Source organism: Pogoniulus pusillus, chromosome 9 (assembly GCF_015220805.1).
Source record: "Pogoniulus pusillus isolate bPogPus1 chromosome 9, bPogPus1.pri, whole genome shotgun sequence".
Lineage (NCBI taxonomy): Eukaryota > Metazoa > Chordata > Aves > Piciformes > Lybiidae > Pogoniulus > Pogoniulus pusillus.
The window spans coordinates 37,053,584-37,068,842 of record NC_087272.1 but is presented as its reverse complement, the minus strand read 5'-3'; the positions used below and the strand labels follow the sequence as shown (position 1 = coordinate 37,068,842).

Below are 15,259 nucleotides of genomic sequence, written 5' to 3'. Positions count from 1 at the left end.
TAATGGGGGCTCCAGAACTGGATGCAGTATTCCAGGTGGGGTCTCACCAGAGTGGTTTCTTACTTCACTTTGAATCCCAAGTGTTCCATTTCAAGAAGCTGGCTTAGGCTGAGCAGTTTTGGCTGTCCCCAGCAGCCTTCTGTGCGATGCAGTTGCCTCTTTGCTAGCTCCTGTGATTAAATAGCTCCATTTGATTTAGCAGCATCTAATGTTCACGCTGCTGACAAGAGATGCAGGACACAATTGAGAATGAAATTAAATCATCTGCAAAACCCAGTGACCCACTTTCTGTTTCCAACAGAGCAGAAGTGTTTAAAATACACTATTTGTTCCCTCATCTCGCAGGAGGATGGGGGAGAAGAAAATGGTTCTGCTGTGCAGAACATCTGAACAAGGAAAAAGCTAATAGGAGATGACAAATTACATGGAGATCTGCAAGGATGGAATAATTCATCTCCTGGAGGTTATTTTGATTGTTACTTTTCATCTTTCATGTGCAAATAGACAACTGCTCCTCTTATAAACTGTTTTACAGATGAGAGGGGAACTTATTAGCTGCCTTGGTAGTAGCCTTCAGCAGTGTCAGCCTCTCAGTGAAGGGAGTTTGTAAAGGCAGCATCTAGCAAAGATTTTATTATTACAGTTTAGACTTCTTATTCTTGCATCAGTTTTGGGCACTGCAATACAAAAAAGATGTGGAGGTGCTGGAGCAGGTCCAGAGGAGGTCAAGGAAGCTGGGGAAGGGCCTGGGGAATAAATCTTATGAGGAGTGACTGAGGGAGCTGGGGATGGTTAGTGTGAAACAGAGGAGGCTGAGGGCAGACCTCATTGCTGTCTACAGCTACCTGAAAGGACATTGTGGAGAGGCTGCTGCTGGGCTCTGTTCACAGGGAGTTGGAGACAGAGCAAGAGGGAATGGCCTCAAGCTGAGACTGGGGAGGTTTAGATTGGACATTATGAGGACAGACTGAAAGAGTTGGGGCTGTGCAGGCTGGAGCAGAGGAGGCTCCCAGGGGACCTTCTTGTGGCCTTCCGGGATCTGAAGTGGGCTACAAAAAAGCTGGGGAAGGACTTTTTAGGCTCTCAGGGAGTGACAGGGCTGGGGGGAATGGAGCAAAGCTGAAGGTGAGGAGAGTCAGACTGGAGGTGAGGAGGAAGTTGTTGAGCAGGAGAGTGGTGAGAGGCTGGAATGGGTTGCCCAGGGAGGTAAGGCCAGGCTGGATGAGGCTGTGGCCAGCCTTATCTAGGGTGAGGTGTCCCTTTCATCTTGTGAAGGGGGTGGCCCTTTCATCTTTGTGTGTCCCAAAGGGGGTTCCATCCCTTTGGAACTAGATGATCCTTGTGGTTTCTTCCACTCCTGACTGATTCTATGATTCTGATTCTATGATTAGGAAAAAAGTTTTTCATGGAGAAAGGAGTCAGGGACTGGAATGAGCTGCCCAGGGAGGTGGTGGAGTCACCAACTCTGGATATGTTTCAGGGTGGTTTGGATGTGCCGCTTAGGGCTATGGTTTAAGGTGAACCTTGTTGAGTAGGGTTCTAGGTCAGACTTGGTGATCCTGAGGGGCTTTGCCAACCTGCATGACTCTGTGATCATTGAAACCAGGGAACCAGACAGAATAGGAGGTACCATTTAGATCTTGCTGTAGAAACAAAGGTAGTTCTAATTCACTAGGTAGAGAAAGCCTCACTCTGGGATGGGATGCTGCCACTCTGCTTTATCCAAGGCGTTCAGTAGCTTTCTCAATTTCTATGGAACACAATTGCTATTGTTTTAAGTAATTGTAGCTATCAGTGAGGGCTTTTGAAGCAGAGAAAGCAGATCCAGAGATAATAACCTTTTCAGGAATTAATGGTGCTGTAATTGTCTCAAAATACCTTTTCTTTTTGTGCTTAGGCAACTGTCTGCCACTCTTTGGCTAATATGCATGGATCACAGCCTGGTCTTGAAAGCTCTTTTTAACCCTGTTTACTTAGAATCATAGAATCAAGCAGGTTGGAAGAGACCTTCAAGCTCAGCCAGTCCAACCTAGCACCCAGCCCTGGCCAATCAACCAGACCATGGCACTAAGTGCCCCAGCCAGGCTTGGCTTCAACACCTCCAGGGACAGCAACTCCACCACCTCCCTGGGCAGCCCATTCCAATGCCAATCACTCTCTCTGCCAACAACTTCCTCCTAACATCCAGCCTGTACTTTCCCTGGCACAACTTGAGACTGTGTCCCCTTGTTCTAATGCTGGGAGAAGAGACCAACCCTACCTGGTTACAGCCTCCCTTCAGGTAATTGTAGATAGCAATGAGGTCACCCTTGAGCATCCTCTTCTCTAGGCTAAACAACCCCAGCTCCCTCAGCCTCTCCTTGTAGGGTTGATGAAGATGGAAGATCTTAGCTAACAGTGGAAAGTGATCTTTCAAAAGAAGGTGCTCAGAGGACTGGAGCACCTCTCCTCTGAGAACAGGCTACAGGAGTTGGAGCTGTTCAGCCTGGAGAAGAGAAGGCTTCAAGGAGACCTTGGAATGGCCTTCCAGTATCTGAAGGGGACCTACAGGAAGGCTGAGGAGGGACTATTGGTAAGGGCTTGTAATGCCAGGACGAGGAGGAATGGGTTTGAACTGGCAGAGGGGAGATTGAGACTGGATTTAAACTTTGCTCTTTGTAGAAAACTTAGAATCATAGAATGGCTTAGGTTGGAAGGGACCTGAAAGATCATCCAGTTCCAACCCCTGGCCATGGGTAGGAACACCTCTCACCACAACAGGTTGCTCAAAGCCTCATTCAACCTGGCCTTGAACGCCTCCCTGGGCAACCTGTGCCAGTGTCTCACCACCCTCACTGGGAAGAACTTCTTCTTAACATCCAGTTTCAATCTCCTCTCTGCCAGTTTTGAGGTTCTATGTTCAACTCCATCAAATCTGCCTGATAAATGGCAAGGGGCTCAAAAGAGGAAGAGCACAGAGACACACAGACAACTGTGTAGCTATTCACAAGCAGACTTGAATCCTTGGTAGAGTTAAACCTCATTTCCTTCAGGCACAGCCCAAGTGTAGGTAATTGCAGCTCAGCAAAATCTGTGATGAAGCTTAATGTAGTTCTTCTGCTTCAGTGCTAAGCCTGGCTATAAACTCACCTGAAGCTGGAAGTTTTAGCTTCCAGAATCAACAGATGTACCTAATTTGTAGTGCAGAAGGGCAGAAACTGAAAAGATAGGACAAGTACTAAGTGAAGTTAAGGGTTGGTAGCTGATTCTTCTGATAGTTATTGTGCTTCAGGTGGGTCTCAGCCATGAGTTAGGATATTTGGCTAACATATGATTCCACACCTCATGGGAGTGTCCTGCTCATTAGAGAGGTGATGTGTGCTGTGAAACTTGACAGCTCTGAGGTTGCCTTTTTGGTCCTTGCATAAGGAAGTCTTCCAGGAGTTGTGTCATAGAATCATAGAATCAAGGAGGTTGGAAGAGACCTCCAAGACCATGCAGTCCAACCCATCCCCCAGCCCCATCCAATCAACCAGACCATGGCACCAAGTGCCTCATCAGTCTTTTCTTGAACACCTCCAGGGATGGTGCCTCCACCACCTCCCTGGGCAGCCCATTCCAATGCCAATCACTCTCTCTGGGAAGAACTTTGTTGAAGTATTTGAGGTGTTTGTGCCTATCGACACAGCAAGTGAAATGTTGACTGTTGAGAGCTGGTTTCAGAAATGCCCCAAGTCTAAAAAAGGCATTTGGCCCCTCTGTGTTCATGCCCTTGGCTCTTGTCCCTTTAACCTAAAGAAAGGAGCTAAACTGATCTACGAAGGGAGGTACTGAAGGCAGCTGGCAGATATTTTGAGCAGCACAGCATCCTAACTGTTGGCTGTGAGCCCTTCAATTCCTCCCAGGATTTGGGTCAGAATTCATCTCCTACTACTGTAAAACATCATTTCAGAGCTGGAGAAAAGCTACTGTGTGTGCATGTAGAACCTTTAGGTGATTTTAATCCTAGGAACTACCACCTTTGGAGGGCTTTGTTGCAGGCTGTTCATGAAATACTTCGTGGTAGCTGTGGTCAGGTGGGAAATGTTACCTACTGCCATGGCATGACAGAGTGCTGCCCACTGTTAAGCTCAGCACCTCTGTGAAATCCTGTTTCTTTCCCCTTGAGATTAGCTAGTCAAGGACTCTGTTGCTTGGGAGAGTGCATATTGCTCCTGTCATTCCCAAGGGTTAATATTGCTCCTATTTCTTTTGCCTAAGGGTTTGGGATTAGCTGCTCAAGGAGTCTGTTGTTCCCAAGGGTTAGTATTGCTCCTATTTCTTTTCCCTAAGGGTTTGGGATTAGCTACTCAAGGAGTCTGTCGTTCCCAAGGGTTAATATTGCTCCTATTTCTTTTCCCTAAGGGTTTGGGGTTAGCTACTCAAAGAGTCTGTCGTTCCCAAGGGATTAATATTGCTCCTATTTCTTTTCCCTAAGGGTTTGGGGTTAGCTACTCAAGGAGTCTGTTGTTCTCAAGGATTCATATTGCTGTGTTTCTGTCTTTCCTTGGGGAAGAAACACTGCCTGGTGTGGGTGAAGAGGCAATGAGCAAAACAGGGATGTCTTGGACGGAGAACAAAGTCATTAGCTCCTCATTAAAGGAACAGAGAGTCACACTTGTAACTATAGTAACCACTGCAGACATATATATATATATATATATATCAACCTCTACCCACCTCATTGTAACCCACTCAGTCACAACAAAGGTTTCAAAGCGTTGTCAACTTGTTCTTCCTCTAACTTAGGAGTCAGATCTTCAATGCCTGCCAAATGATTATATATACTTGAGTATACAGATATTTGTACCTGTGCACAGTATATACTTGTATTTGAGTACTGAAGTAATTATATCTGTGCACAATATATACTTATGAGTATACAAATAGTTGTATCTGTGCACAGTATATACTTATGTTTGAGTACAGAAGAAATTATATCTGTGCACAATATATACTTATGAGTATACAAATATTTGTATCTGTGCACAATATATACTTATGTTTGAGTACAGAAGAAATTATATCTATGCACAATATATACTTATGAGTATACAAATATTTGTATCTGTGCACAATATATACTTATGTTTGAGTACAGAAGAAATTATATCTATGCACAGTATATACTTATGAGTATACAAATATTTGTATCTGTGCACAATATATACTTATGTTTGAGTACAGAAGAAATTATATCTATGCACAGTATATACTTATGAGTATACAAATATTTGTATCTGTGCACAATATATACTTATGTTTGAGTACAGAAGAAATTATATCTATGCACAGTATATACTTATGAGTATACAAATATTTGTATCTGTGCACAATATATACTTATGTTTGAGTACAGAAGAAATTATATCTATGCACAGTATATACTTATGAGTATACAAATATTTGTATCTGTGCACAATATATACTTATGTTTGAGTACAGAAGAAATTATATCTGTGCACAATATATACTTATGAGTATACAAATAATTGTATCTGTGCACAGTATATACTTATGTTTGAGTACAGAAGAAATTATATCTGTGCACAAGATATACTTATGAGTATACAAATATTTGTATCTGTGCACAATATATACTTATGAGTATACAAATATTTGTACCTGTGCACAGTATATACTTATGTTTGAGTACAGAAGTAATTTTATCTGTGCACAATATATACTTATGAGTATACAAATAATTGTATCTGTGCACAATATATAGTTATAAGTGAGCACACAATTGTATCTGTGCACAATATATAGTTATAAGTATACAAATATTTGTATCTGTGCACAATATATAGTTATAAGTGAGCACACAATTGTATCTGTGCACAATATATAGTTATAAGTATACAAATATTTGTATCTGTGCACAATATATAGTTATAAGTGAGCACACAATCGTATCTGTGCACAGTATATAGTTCTATATGAGCACACAATTGTATCTGTGCACAGTATATAGTTATAAGTGAGCACACAATTGTATCTGTGCACAATATATAGTTATAGGTGAGCACACAATTATATCTGTGCACAATATATAGTTATAAGTGAGCACACACATAGTTATAAGTGAGCACAGACTCAGACAAACTGAGCCTCCTTGTGATAAATTAGCCAGATGGGTAAACCCACCCATAGAAATCCCCACCAGTGGTGTTATTATTTTATACATATGTGGTTGATGACTAGCTGCAAAGCAATGCCATCATGACTCAGGAGCTGTGTTAGCATCCAAGGGACTTTATCTGTGCGTCTGTTTCCATTCTCTGGAGCGTTTGTATGTTCCATGTCAGCTGCTTGCTTTCTAAGAAAGCCCAGTGAATGTCTGGAACCTGAGTAAATTGAGTATGACTCAGAAATCCTGTCGCCTGCACCAGAGCCAGCTTCCCATCGCTCTGAGGTCAGCAATGCCATTAACCTGTTCCACCTCGTTCACTTCACACCTGGCTGGCCACATTAATGCACCTCCCTGCTCGGAGTGAAAGGACTAGCATTTCATCATCATCATCATCAGTATCATCAGGGTTGGAAGAGACCTCACAGATCATCAAGTCCAACCCTTTACCGCAGAGCTCAAGGCCAGACCATGGCACCAAGTGCCACATCCAATCCTGCCTTGAACAGCTCCAGGGACGGTGACTCCACCACCTCCCCGGGCAGCCCATTCCAGTGTCCAATGACTCTTAACCTGCTGATAGGATCAAGCATAAATCTGAAAGGCAAATCTCTGGCAAATGTTCTCCTTTCTAAGAAGGTCATATGGAGGCTTGCAATATTCATTGTCCTCACACTTGCCAAAATCTCCTGCTCTGTACTGAGGAGAGGCTGAGGGAGCTGGGGTTGTTCAGTCTGGAGGAGAGAAGGCTCAGGAGAGATGTCATTGCTCTCTATAACTACCTGAAAGGAGGTTGGAGGTGGCAGGGGGTAGGAACTGGATGGTATTCGAGGTCTCTTCAACCTAAACCATTCTATGATCTCCAAAGGACATGTGGTACAAACACAAAGAAGGAAACAAATACTTTTTACAGCAGCATCTGAAATCCTTTATTCAGATTTCCCTAGCTGAAAAGCTTCATTCAGCAGGATGTATAAATAAGAAGACTTGTCCATGGTTCCCCTTGAGCCAAGCACAAGCCACCTTTATTTTTCTCTCATCTTCAACCTTTTATTTCAATACTCAATCAGTTAATGCTTACTCTTAAATAGCCATTACTGTAGTGGTGGTGGGTTGATAGTTAGACTTGAAGGTCTTTCCAACCTTAACAGTTCTATGTAGCCATGGCACTTGGAGACATGGTTTAATGGCCATGGTGGTGTTGGATTGATGGTTGGACTTGAAGATCTTGAAGGTCTTTTCCAACCTTAGTGATTCTATGTAGCCATGGCACTTTCAGACATGGTTTAATGGCCATGGTGGTGTTGGATTGATGGTTGGACTTAAAGATCTCAAAGGTCTTTTCCAACCTTAATGATTCTATGTAGCCATGGCACTTTCAGACATGGTTTAATGACTGTGGTGGTGTTGGACTGATGATTGGACTTAAAGATCTTGAAGGTCTTTTCCAACCTTAATGATTCTATGTAGCCATGGCACTTGGAGACATGGTTTAATGGCCATGGTGGTGTTGGATTGATGGTTGGACTTAAAGATCTTGAAGGTCTTTTCCAACCTTAACAGTTCTATGTAGCCATGGCACTTTGAGACATGTTTTAATGGCCATGGTGGTGTTGAACTGATGGTTGGACTTACAGATCTTGAAGGTCTTTTCCAACCTTGATGATTCTATGATTCTATTGGAGGTGTTCAAGCAAAGCCTAGATGAGGCACTTAGTGCCATGGTCTAGTTGATTGGACAGGGCTGGGTACTAGGTTGGACTGGATGAGCTTGGAGGTCTCTTCCAACCTGGTTTATTCTATGGTTCTATTTGGGAGGGTGGTGTTGGACTAATGGTTGGACTTGAAGATGTTGAAGGTCTTTTCAAAACTTGATGATGCTATGATTCCATTTGGCATGGCAGTGTTGGATTAATGGTTGGACTTAAAGATCTTGAAGGTCTTTTCCAACCTTAACAGTTCTATGTAGCCATGGCACTTTGAGACATGTTTTAATGGCCGTGGTGGTGTTGGATTGATGGTTGGACTTGAAACTGTTGAAGGTCTTTTCCAACCTTGATGATTCTATGATTCCATTTGGCATGGTGGTGTTGGGTTGACAGTTGGATTTGATGATCTTTGAGGTCTTTTCCAACCTTAATGATTCTCTAATTCAGATGGGAACAAGAATAGTTTAAAATGCTACTCAGGATTCTCATTTGTGCTGCAGACACACAACTTTCTAGATATTGAGGTGAATCTTAGCAGTAACACTTTCCCAGAGTTAGAACACTCCCCCAGCCTTGCTTTCAAGCATATTTAATGCTAGTTTGGGATTCTTGCTGACTATCCCTCAACTCAGAACATCTTGTCTTTGCATTGCTTTCCTTAGAGTTCTCTATGGCCAAAGAACTTGAGCAGTTATGAGATGCTTCAGTTCTGGGCAAAACCCTGTAAACTATTTTGAGCTTTAGCTGTTGTGTTCCTTTTTGCTGCAGTTCAGCTGCACTCCCTAGCAGCAAATGACCTCCACCACCTTTGCTGCCACTTTGCCAAGTGGGAGGTAGCAACCAGTCACAACCCAGAAACCTGGAGCCTGAGCTGTGTGTTTCCACAATGCTTTTACTATTAACTCCTTCTTTGCCTTTCCCAATAGGTTTTGTAACTTAGCTCACTGAATCTTTTCTATCAGACACGAGAGAAGGGTGGAGATCTCAAACATACCAAATTGCTTCTGGCTTTATAGGTGACTGTTAAGAAGGGAGAGATTTAGATGGCTCTCTCCAACAGAAGTAGCTTCTGAGCTTTGAACTTTCACCTTCTGTTTGGTTCACCTAGGGCAGGCTGCCCAGGAACATATCACAGAGTCACAGAATGTCAGGGGCTGGAAGAGTCCTCCAAAGCTCATCCAGACCAACCTCCCTGCCAGAGCAGGATCAGCTAGAGCAGATCACACAGGAATGTGTCCACGTGGGTTTTCAATATTTCCACAGAGAGACTCCACAACTCCCCTGGGCAGCCTGTTCCAGGGTTCTGTCACCCTCACAGGGACAAAATCCTCCTCATGTTTCCATAGAACTCCCTATGCCTCAGCTTCTATCCACTGCCCCTTGTCCTGTCACTGAGCGTCACACAGCAGAGCCTGGCTCCAGCCTCCTGGCACTCACCTTGAACACACTCATAAACACGAGTGAGGTCACCTCTCAGTCTCCTCTTCTCCAAGCAGCAGAGCCCTGGCTCCCTCAGGCTCATCTTGTAAGGAAGACCTTCCTCTCCCTTCATGATCCTTGTGGCATCCACGTATGTTTGGAATGTCTCCAGAGAAGTAGACTCCACAATGTCTCCGGGCAGCCTGCTCCAGGGTCCTGTCACCCTCACAATGAAAAAGTTTTTCCTTATGTTCCCATGGAAGCTCCTCTGTTCCAGCTTGCACCCACTGTGTCTTTTCCTATAACTGGACATCACTGAGCAGAGCCTGGCTCTGTCCTCCTGACACAACCCCAAGTGCACTACAGGCTGAGGACAGAGTGGCTGAGAGCAGCCAGGCAAAGAAGGACCTGGGGGTGCTGGTAGATAGTAGCTGAAGATGAAGCAGCAGTGTGCCCAGGTGGCCAAGAGAGCCAATGGCATCCTGGCCTGGATCAGGAGCAGTGTGGCCAGCAGGACAAGGGAGGTTCTTCTGCCCCTGTGCTCAGCACTGCTCAGGCCACCCCTGGAGTGCTGTGTCCAGTTCTGGGCCCCTCAATTCAAGAGAGATGTTGAGGTGCTGGAAGGTGTCCAGAGAAGGGCAACAAAGCTGCTGAGGGGCCTGGAGCACAGCCCTGTGAGAAGAGGCTGAGGGAGCTGGGGGTGTGCAGCCTGCAGCAGAGGAGGCTCAGGGCAGAGCTCATTGCTGTCTACAACAACCTGAAGGGAGGCTGTGGCCAGGTGGGATTGGGCTCTGCTGCCAGGCAACCATCACCAGGACAAGGGGACACAGCCTCAAGCTGTGCCAGGGGAGGTCTAGGCTGGATGTTGTTAGGAAGTTGTTCCCAGAGAGAGTGATTGGCATTGGAATGGGCTGCCCAGGGAGGTGGTGGAGTCACCGTCTCTGGAGGTGTTGCAGACAAGCCTGGCTGAGGCACTTAGTGCCATGGTCTGGTTGACTGGCTAGGGCTGGGTGCTAGGTTGGGCTGGCTGAGCCTGGAGGTCTCTTCCAACGTGGTTGATTCTGTGATCCCTTCAGGTTTTGGAAGGTCCTCTCAGAGCCTTCTGTAGACTGCACACCCCCAGCTCCCTCAGCCTCTCCTCACAGCAGAGGTGCTCGTTGTAATAAACATGAGTGTGGTCAGCATTAGTGCACATCAGCCAACTCCCTCAGGACTCTGGGATGCCTCTCATAGTTCCCCCAAGCTTCGTTCATCTTCCTCAGGTGGTCATAAACATTTTGTCTTGACAAAAAAACTCAGCCCCGCTGAGATAGCAGAGGATGGTTTCGATCCATCGACCTCTGGGTTATGGGCCCAGCACGCTTCCGCTGCGCCACTCTGCTGCTGGTGGTGATGCTACTGCTGCTGCACAGGCTTGTTGCAAGGTGCTTTCGTGTAGATATCCACCTCCAGCTAGCAGTGGAACTCAAAAGTTCAGATGCAGAGAATCACAGAACGTTAGAGGTTGGAAAGAACCTCCAGAGATCATCCAGTCCAACCCCCCTGCCAAGGCAGCATCCCCTAGGGTAGTTACAGTATCATCAGGGTTGGAAGAGACCTCACAGATCATCAAGTCCAACCCTTTACCACAGAGCTCAAGGCTACACCATGGCACCAAGTGCCACATCCAATCCTGCCTTGAACAGCTCCAGGGATGACGACTCCACCACCTCCCCGGGCAGCCCATTCCAGTGTCCAATGACTCACTCAGGGAAGAACTTTCTCCTCACCTCCAGCCTAAACTTCCCCTGGTGTAGCTTGAGGCTGTGTCCTCTCGTTCTGGTGCTGGCCACCTGAGAGAAGAGAGCAACCTCCTCCTGGCCACAACCACCCCTCAGGTAGTTGTAGACAGCAATGAGCTCTCCCCTGAGCCTCCTCTTCTCCAGGCTAACCAATCCCAGCTCCCTCAGCCTCTCCTCGTAGGGCTGTGCTCAAGGCCTCTCCCCAGCCTCGTTGCCCTTCTCTGGACACGCTCAAGCATCTCAATGTCCCTCCTAAACTGGGGGGCCCAGAACTGAACACAGTACTCAAGGTGTGGTCTAACCAGTGCAGAGTACAGGGGCAGAATGACCTCCCTGCTCCTGCTGGCCACACCATTGCTGATGCAGGCCAGGATGCCACTGGCTCTCTTGGCCACCTGGGCACACTGCTGGCTCATGTTCAGGTGGGTATCAATCAGCACCCCCAGATCCCTCTCTGCCTGGCTGCTCTCCAGCCACTCCCACCTCAGCCTGTATCTCTACATGGGGTTGTTGTGGCCAAAGTGCAGCACCAGCACTTGGAGCTATTGAACCCCATCCCCTTGGACTCTGCCCATATGTGCAGGCGGTCAAGGTCCTGCTGCAGAGCCCTTCTGCCCTCCAACCCAGCCACATCTGCCCCCAGCTTGGTGTCATCTGCAAACTTCGCACAGGAATGCATCCAGGTCAGTTTGGAAAGTATCCAGAGAAGGAGACTCCACAAGCTCTCTGGGCAGCCTGCTCCAGGGCTCTGACACCTTCACTCTAAACAAGTTTCTCCTCATGCTGAGCTGAAACCTTCTCTCTTCCAGTTTGTAGCTGTTCCTCCCTGGCTTTTTGCTGCTGACTACCAAATGGAGATTAGCCCCAGGCACTTGACACTCACCCCTCAGATATTTGTACAAATATAATGTAAGTCTTGAAGAAAAAAACAGGAGGCCACACAGGATCACAGGATGTTAGGGTATTTTTTTACTGCTTTGGTACTTGTTGATTCAGGAGCCTGCATGCTTCTTGACCTGATACAGTTATGCTAGGGCTGTGAACTTGGTTTTGGAGCTCAAAGAAAAGTGGAGTCCCTTTTTGCAAAGTGGTCTCTTCGTGAAGAGACCTCACCCTTGGCAAAATGATTGCTCCTGAGAAACTCTGATGAACTTAGGGGAGGAATCATAGGATAGCTTAGGTTGGACAGGACCTTAGAGATCACAGATGTTAGGGGTTGGAAGGGACACAAAGAGATCATTGAGTCCAAGCCCCTTGCCAGAGCAGGACCACACAATCTAGCTGAGGTCACACAGGAACACATCCAGACAGGCCTTGAAAGGCTCCAGAGAAGGAGACTCCACAACCTCTCTGGGCAGCCTGTGCCAGTGCTCTGTGACCCTTACACTAAAGAAGTTCCCCCTTGTGTTGAGGTGGAAGCTCCTGTGCTGCAGTTTCCACCTATTGCTCCTTGTCCTATCCCAGGGAGCAGTGAGCAGAGCCTGTCCCCCTACTCCTTACCCCCAGCCCTCAGATACTTATAAATATTGATTAAATCCCCTCTCAGTCTTCTCTTCTTAGAATCATAGAATCAAGCAGGTTGGAAGAGACCTCCAAGATCATCCAGTCCAACCTAGCACCCAGCCCTAGCCAGTCAACCAGACCATGGCACTAAGTGCCTCATCCAGGCTTTGCTTGAAGACCCCCAGGGACAGTGCCTCCACCACCTCCCTGGGCAGCCCATTCCAATGCCAATCACTCTCTCTGGGAAGAACTTCTTCCTAACATCCAGCCTAGACCTACCCTGGCACAACTTGAGACTGTGTCCCCTTGTTCTATTGCTGATTGCCTGGGAGAAGAGGCCACCCCCCACCTGGCTACAATGCCCCTTCAGGTAGTTGTAGACAGTAATAAGATCACCCCTGAGCCTCCTCTTTTAAGGTCCTCTGGATACCCAAGAGAGCTTTCATCTCCTGCATTTGTGTCTATTATAATGGCTATGAAGTGCATGCACACCAGATTTATTTCCTCTTAGTTGCATTCCCTCATTTAAAACTGGCTCAGGAACCACCTCTTTATGGTCAGAAATGTGCCAGTCCTATTTTCTTCCCCCTGAGCTGTGCTAAAATGGTCAGAATTTTGCTTTCTATAGTTGCACCATAGTCTCAGGTTAAACTTGTTTCACTAAATCAGTTACATTCTCAGTAGCACCCATTTCAAGTGATAACAGAAGGTGACAAGACTTCCTAATCATAAATCCATAATCACAGCCACAGCTTTTAGACTTTCACAGTAAGTGTCATGCAGAGTACAGAACTGTGTGCAGTTTTGGAGCTCTCAACACAAGAAGGACATGGAAGTGTTGGAGCCAATCCAGAGGAGGCCACCAAGAAGCTGAGAGGGCTGCAGCAGCTCTGCTATGAGGACAGGCTGAGAGAGTTGGGGCTGTGCAGCCTGGGGAAGAGAAGGCTTGGAGGAGACCTTGGAGTGGCCTTGCAGTGTCTGAAGGGGAAGGCTGGGGAGGGACTACTGACAAGGTCTTGTAATGACAGGATGAGAAGGAATGGATTTGAACTGGCAGAGGGGAGGTTGAAAGTGGATGTTAGGAAGAAGTTGTTTGCAGTGAGGGTGCTGAGACACTGGCACAGGTTGCCCAGGGAGGTTGTGGAGCACAGAAGCACCCAATGTGATCTTTGATCACATTGGGTGCTTCTGTGCTCCACAACCTCCCTGAAGGTGTTCAAGACCAAGCTGGATGAGTCCTTGAGTAACCTCTTCTAGTGGAAAGTGTCCCTGCCTCTGGCAGGGGGTTGGAACTGGCTCATCTTTTGAGGTTCCTTCCAACCTAAACCATTCTATGGTTCTGTGATGTACTTCATTGTTTCTCTCACTATATACAGCTGCAGATTTTACCTCTGCTTGATGTCTACAACTAGGCTACAACTGTTACATCCTCACTTGACCAGACCTATGCTTCCATAGGCTTTAAACCTCCCCCATACTATGTGCTCATGTCTGCTTCATTCACATTCACCAGCACAGCAGCAGCTTGTTGCCTGTTTCACTTTGATTTAAAGCATGGCACAGAGAATGAGCCATAGCAGGAGTGAAAATTATTTCCATTGGAGAGGAAATTAATGTATTAATGGCTCAGAGTTTTATTGCCTTGCAGAGAGTAAAAGCTCTACCTCAGCTCTAACTGGAAGCAGAAAAGCAGTGGTTAAATGGCTCTTGCAGTTGGGGGGTTTTTTTTACCATGTTCTGTATCACACAGCCTACTGTGAGCAGAAATGTGTATCTTAGAAAGATAAACTAGAAAGTATCTCTAATAACCTCTTTTTGCTCAGATATATTGCCTAGTACTGCAGCAATCATAGAGACAGTCATAGAATGGCCCTCCAAAGGTCATCCAGTCCAACCCCTCCTGCAGTCAGCAAGGACATCCTCCACTAGATTAGGTTGCCCAGCCTCACCTTGGATATCTCCAGGGATGTGGCCTCAACCACCTCCCAGGGCAACCTGTTTCAGTGTTGCACCACCTTTATGGTGCAGAGCTTATTCCTAACATCCAATCTACTCTGCTCTAGTCTAAAGCCATCATCCTCATCCTCATCAGGAGAAGTGTGGCCAACAGGTGGAGGAAGGTGATTCTCCCCATCTACTCCACTTTGGTGAGACCCCAGCTGGAGTACTGCAGTCAGTTCTGGGGCCCCTGTGACAAGAGGGATGTGGAGATGCTGGAGAGTGTCCAGAGCAGGGCCAGGAGGATGCTCAGAGGCTGCAGCAGCTCTGCTGTGAGCACAGACTGAAAGAGTTGGGGCTGTGCAGGCTGGAGCAGAGGAGGCTCCCAGGGGACCTTCTTGTGGCCTTCCAGGATCTGAAGGGGGCTACAAAAAAGCTGGGGAGGGACTTCTGAGGCTCTCAGGGAGAGACAGGACTGGAAGAAATGGAGCAAAGCTGGAGGTGAGGAGGAAGTTGTTGAGAATGAGAGTGGTGAGAGGCTGGAATGGGTTGCCCAGGGAGGTGGTTGAGGCCCCATGGATGGAGGTGTTTAGGGCCAGGCTGGCTGAGGCTGTGTGCAGCCTGCTCTAGGGTAGGGTGTCCCTGGGCATGGCAGGGGGGTTGGAACTGGCTGCTCCTTGTGGTCCCTTCCAACCCTGACTGATTCTGATTCTAAGATATCAGCTGCCCCAATGCCTGCAACTGTGATTAAAGACAGCCCT

General features: G+C 46.8%; 1 non-coding gene across 1 annotated transcript; it reads right to left on the bottom strand.

Moving 5' to 3' along the window:
- Positions 1-10,586: 10,586 nt before the first annotated feature.
- Positions 10,587-10,658, bottom strand: TRNAM-CAU (transfer RNA methionine (anticodon CAU)). Its single transcript has one exon. It is a non-coding gene; the product is annotated as a tRNA-Met (tRNA).
- Positions 10,659-15,259: the final 4,601 nt, after the last annotated feature.